The 6,405-nt window shown below is 39.6% G+C and overlaps 1 long non-coding RNA gene across 1 annotated transcript; it reads left to right on the top strand.

Moving 5' to 3' along the window:
- The first annotated feature begins 384 nt into the window (after positions 1-384).
- On the top strand, positions 385-777 carry LOC128126204 (uncharacterized). Its single transcript, XR_008223972.1, has 3 exons — positions 385-453; positions 546-599; positions 696-777. It is a non-coding gene; the product is annotated as an uncharacterized LOC128126204 (long non-coding RNA).
- Positions 778-6,405: the final 5,628 nt, after the last annotated feature.

Below are 6,405 nucleotides of genomic sequence, written 5' to 3'. Positions count from 1 at the left end.
TAGAAGCCCTGTGGAGTCCAATAACAAGGATCTTCAAGTTGTGACTATGTCTGTTGGAATAAACACCTTGAAAAGAGAAGCGTATGAGGATAAAGCAACAGCTAATGCACAAGCCACACCTACAATAAAGGAAACTCCATCGGTTCCTCCCCCTGCAAAAGAAGAGCAGAGAATTATTGCATTTCCTCCTAAACAGGAACATGAGGTAAATGAGGGTGTAACGTACAAGGGTAAGGTAGTTGCATCAGGACCTGATGTTGTCCCTGAAACTGTCCAATCTAGATTGACTTCACAACCAGGGAACTTACCTCAAACAAAAGATCCGGACCCTTCCAGAAAGTACCATGGTCTACTGTTTGCTGGATTTGAATCTAGAGAGAAAAAGGATAAGGCTGGATCTTGTTTTGAGGTTACTTATATACCCCTGAATCAACTTATTACTTTGGTGATATGGTAAAAAAAATCTCAAACCATCTTATTTTCCTTAATTCATATCCTTTCTTTGGTTAAATTACTTATATACCCCTGTGGATTTCTGATCACAGATAGGTGGAACTCTTACCTTTTTACACGAGGAAGAAACCAGAAGATGTCTTGAGGTACTAACATAACAAGTATAACTTGCATTTTTTGTTCCATTGACATCAGTACAAGGGTATTTACGTCTTTTAACTCGTTTGGTTCATCTGTTCCAGCTTTCAGTAACCTTGGAGTTATCCGAGACTATAAGTCGTCGCTCAGCACATCCTTCTAGAAAATATTCCCCAACAATTACAAAGGTTTATCATCTGATTCTGTCGGATTTTTTAATTTTATTTAACTTATCTGAATTTATATATACATATATCCTAACAACCATATACATTACATCTCCTTCATCCTTCTCTACGTGTTCTCAGAATCAAATCAGGTCTGCTATCTCACTTTCAATAATAATGATTATAATAATAATTATTATATGGGTTATAATAATAATAATAATAATAATAATAATAATAATAACAACAACAACAACAGTAATAATAATAATAATAATAATAATAATAATAATAATAATAATACATGGATGATATAATTTGTATAATTTGTATTATTGTATTACAAAAATAACACCATTCCTGTTTACAATGTGATGAATTGTCCAAGAAAGGAAGAACAATAATGCCAATTGAATTTCAGGTTCCATTTTGTATTATTGGATTACAAAAATAACACCATTCCGTTAAAGAGGTACTGTTTAGAATCTTGCATGTATATATGACTATATGTACTTCATACAAGTTTACATGATACTCTTCAATAAATATAGTTACTTTCTACTACTGTGTGACTTTTTATCCCCTGACACTTTAAATAACAGGGCAAGGAGAGCATTCTAAACATTCTGGAAACTTTAAAAGAAGAGGGATATGGGTATACAGAAGATTGTGGAAGTTTTATTCATGTTTCTTGTAGATGACTTGGTCGTTCACTTTGCAACAAAGCCTCCATCACTTGGTATGTGTTGTTATCTTCTCTCTAGTCTTTACTTACACTGATTTTACTAAAAGTGGCATATTTCTATATGTGCTTGTGCTTGACATAACAAGTGCTATTGGCTACTTGTTGTGCCTTTGAAGGGGTATGATTCTCATCACATCACTGAAGAACATCTAGGTGGCAAAATAATATCACGTTCTGTTCTTCTTTCTGCCTTTGAAACTGCAAGAGATGTTGGAGCCCTTAGAGAACCTAAGGACAAACTGGAGAAGTGAGTTGAAGAGCTGACATGGAGATTAGACTTTGAAAAGCATTTGAGGGTATATTTTTTTTCATATTTCTTGTATCTAATTAGTTTGTAAATTTTTGTTACAACTATTGATTTGTTTTATCTTTCCATGGAATGATTATTTGTTTGACATTAAATTTTATATAACGGATCTTATTTTTTGTATATGATATTTTATTTTCTATTATGAGACATTAAATACAAATTTAATTTGAAAATTAGTAATCTATAAATAATATTTTTTCTAAACATTTAAAATTATGATACGCAAAAATGTGTGTCATCTTCATTTATGACATGGCCTTTCTTGACAGGGGCTTTCTTGATACGCATTGTGTGTCATTAACACGCGCGTCGTAAGGTTACTACACGTGAATGCGTGTCGTCTTCCTTTATGACAGGGCCTTCCTTGATACGCATTGCGTGTCATAAACGTGCGTCGTAATTGCACGTCGTAAATGAGCGTCGTAAATGTGCGTCGTCTCTCTTTACGACAGGGCCTTCCTTGACGTGCATTTGCGCCTCGTCTGAGCCTTTTACGACGCGCAATGAGCGTCGTAAAAGGCTGTTTTTCTAGTAGTGATTATTGGCATGGATTGGTTAAGCCCCCACCATGCTGAAATTATGTGTCACAAGAAGGCCGTTCTCCTTCACTTTCCAAATCGCGAAACCCTAATTATATACGGAGACAAACCCAACACGAACATTCGCCTTATCTCATGCATTAAGGCACAGAAGTATCTGCGAAAGAAGGACTTGACGTTTCTGGCTCATATAGTGGATAAATCCAAGGAAGAGGTCAACATTCAAGAAATTCCAGTAGCTTGTGAGTTCCCAGATGTCTTTCTTGAAGATCTTCCGGTGATACCCCCAGAAAGACAAGTCAAGTTTCGAATTGATCTTGTGTCAGGAGCTACTCCCATCGCCAAATCGCCTTACAGATTGGCTCTTGCAGAGATGCAAGAATTGTCCAGCCAACTCAGTGAACTTTTGGACAAAGGATTCATCCGACCCAGTTTCTCACCATGGGGGGCTCCAGTTCTCTTTGTTAAGAAGAAAGACAGATCTTTTAGGATGTGCATTGAGTATAGGGAATTAAATAAGCTCGCTGTCAAAAATCGCTATCCACTCCCGTAAATCGACGATCTATTTGACCAGCTTCAGGGTGCAAGCTACTTCTCTAAGATAGATCTGCGATTTGGGTACTATCAAATCAAGGTCCGGGAAGAGGATATCCCCCAAAACCGCTTTCCGAACTCATTACGGACATTATGAATTTGTTGTAATGCCCTTCGGTCTAACGAATAACCCTGCCACATTCATGGACCTAATGAATCGAATCTGCCGACCATTCCTCGACAACTTTGTCATCATTTTCATTGACGACATTCTAGTTTACTCTCGAAGCAAATAAGAGCATGGCCAACATCTCCGACAAATCCTGGAGAGAAGCTATATGCAAAATCTATAAGTGTGAGTTCTGGCTCCGTAGTGTGAAATTTTTGGGTCATGTTGTTAGTTAAGAAGGGATACACGTGGATCCTTCTAAGGTCAAATCCATCGAAGGATGGGCAGTCCTAACAACACCCACAGAAATTCGCCAATTTTTAGGCCTCGCAGGCTATTACAGGAGGTTCATCCAGAAATTCTCTAAGACAGCCAAGCCACTTACCATGCTTACACAAAAAGGCGTACTCTTCGAATGGACATATAAGCAAGAAGCTGCATTCTGAACTCTGAAGTAAGCACTCTGCAGTGCACCGGTACTATCGCTACCAGAGGGAACAGAAGACTTCGTAGTTTACTGCGATGCGTCGAATCAAGGTTTAGGCTGTGTACTCATGCAGCGTGGGAAGGTCATAGCTTATGCATCCCGACAGCTAAAGACACATGAAGTGAATTAACATCCCACGATCTGGAATTGGGAGCTGTGGTCTTCACCTTGAAAATTTGGAGGCACTACCTTTATGGTACAAAGTGCACAATTTTCACGGACCACAAGTGCCTCCAACACATCCTAAATCAAAAAGAGTTGAACATGAGGCAACGAAGATGGGTTGAGTTGCTAAACGATTATGAGTGTGAAATCAAGTACCACCCAGGCAAGGCTAATGTGGTTGCTGATGCCTTGAGTAGGATAGAATACTCGAATCGTCGAGTGAAAACACTCTCGATAACCATCCAATCCCACATGACCTCGCAAATCAGAACAACCCAGTCATATGCCATGAAGGCGGAAAACAGAACGAGCGAAGCATTACGTGGAATGGAAAAGAATCTCGAAGTGAAAGAGGGCAGAGCGTATTATTTCATGAACCGCCTTTGGGTCCCTAAACTTGGGGGATTCAGAGAAGTAGTCGTGAATGAAGCCCACAAGACACGATAATATATCCATCCGAGTTCAGACAAAATGTACTTGGATATTAAGCAACACTATTGGTGGACCAACATGAAGGCAGAGATTGCCACCTATGTTAGCAAATGCCTTACTTGAGCTAAAGTAAAGGTGGAATATCAGAAGCCCTCGGGATTATTACAGCAACCAGTAACTCCCGAGTGGAAATGGGAAAGGATTACTATGGACTTTGTCACTAAATTGCCCAAGTCAACAGATGGATTGGACACCATATGGGTAATAGTCGACAGATTGACGAAATCTGCTCATTTCCTGCCAATAAAAGAATCCTACAAAATGGAGAGGTTGGCGAGGATATACATCAAGGAAATTGTGAGACTCCACGGAGTGCCAGTATCTATCATCTCAGATAGAGATAGTAGATTCACTTCACGTTTTTGGCCATCACTTCAGAAAGCACTGGGAACACATCTCGACATGAGCACTGCATACCATCCACAAACGGATGGTCAAAGCGAACGAACCATTCAAAAACTTGAGGACATGCTTCGCACATGTGTGATAGACTTTGGGAAGTTGTGGGATACCCACTTACCCTTAATCGGATTCTCGTATAACAACAGTTACCACACGAGCATCAAAGTTGCTCCTTTCGAGGCATTGTATGGACGCATATTTAGATCACCGTTGTGTTGGGATGAGGTAGGTGACACCCAGCTAGCAAGAGGACAGACACCAGGCGATGCGTTAATGGGACCGGAGATCATACGCGAAACAATGGAGAAAATAGTTCAAATCAGGGCTCCACTACAATTATCACGCGACCGACAGAAGAGCTACGCTGATAAACGGTGAAAGCCCTTGGAGTTTCAAGTCGAGGATCGGGTGTTGTTAAAAGTCTCTCCCTGGAAAGGGGTTATTCATTTTGGAAAACGGGGAAAGCTGAATCCATGATACATTGGACCCTTCGAGATTCTTGCCCGAATCGGTCCAGTGGCGTATAGACTATAGCTACCCGCTGAGCTCAGCAGTGTACACCCTGTATTCCATGTTTCAAATTTGAAAAAGTTCTTATCCGAAGAAACCCTCGTCATTCCCCTTGAAGAAATACAAATCAACGAGAATCTCCTGTTCGTCAAAGAACCAGTCGAAATCATGGACAGGGAGGTGAAGCGTACTAAGCAAAGTCGCATTCCGATTGTGAAGGTACGGTGGAACGCGAAGCGTGGGCCAGAATTCACATGGGAACGCGAAGACCAAATGAATCAGAAGTAATGTCACCTATTCTCGCATTCTTGAACCTACCTTTAGAAAGAATTTCGGGACGAAATTCCCTCTAACGGGGGGATGATGTCACAACTAGGAATTTTGATGCTTGTAACAACAACAATGATAACAATTGTGAACTAAAAATGTGAAAGCATGTATGATGCTTACTGAATAACAATAAAACTTCCATCAAACACTTTATTCAAGCACTGCAAATAGTCAACGGAGAATTGGAAACCCTAGAAATTCCGGTTTAAGTCCATTATGGATTAGGATTTCCTTATTGGGCCTAATGGACCAATAAGCTTCCAAGTTGACTATTTTGGGCTTAGGACTCTTAAATGGGCCCTAATTGGACTCACTTTCATGAAACTTAACATTTTGAGCCATATTGGGCCTAGAATGAAATAAAATACCCTAATGGACCTTATTGGGCCATAACAAATTCTATTAGCCCTAATGATCCATAAATAAATATTTTTAGCTACATTGGGCCAAAAAATCATCAAATTGGGCCCACAATATGAATTTAAGCAAAAAAGGCCCAAAACTCTCTTCTTTCTTCCTTTTTCTCGGCCCAAAAAGAAAACAAAAAAAAAAAAAGAAATAAGAGAAGAGTTGACTTTAAGAGGTGCCACCTCCTTATTCCACACTATGCACCCATGCATGAACCAACATGTATCTAGACTAGTCATCTCACCCTCTCTCTTCCCCCTCTGTCTTTTCCTTCGGCTGAAGACACCAAGCACACACACACCTCACAAATTCTCTCTAAACCACTCTCAAGATCATCCTCTTCTTCTTTGAAGATCTAAAAAATTTGGCTAGAAATCTAAAGATTTTCGTCAAGTAGTTCACATCCTTGGTAAGTTATTTCTTTGATTCATAACATATCTTCTTCATTTCATCAACAATCTCCCTTATCTCATACAAAATTCGTGATCTTGCCTCTTAGGACACATCTAAGTCAAAAATCCTCTAAGAAGCTTGCTAGGCCGAGAATAGCATCAAA

Source organism: Lactuca sativa, chromosome 5 (assembly GCF_002870075.4).
Source record: "Lactuca sativa cultivar Salinas chromosome 5, Lsat_Salinas_v11, whole genome shotgun sequence".
Taxonomy (NCBI): domain Eukaryota; kingdom Viridiplantae; phylum Streptophyta; class Magnoliopsida; order Asterales; family Asteraceae; genus Lactuca; species Lactuca sativa.
The sequence above is the reverse complement of the archived record's forward strand: the minus strand, read 5'-3'. Positions and strand labels throughout refer to the sequence as shown.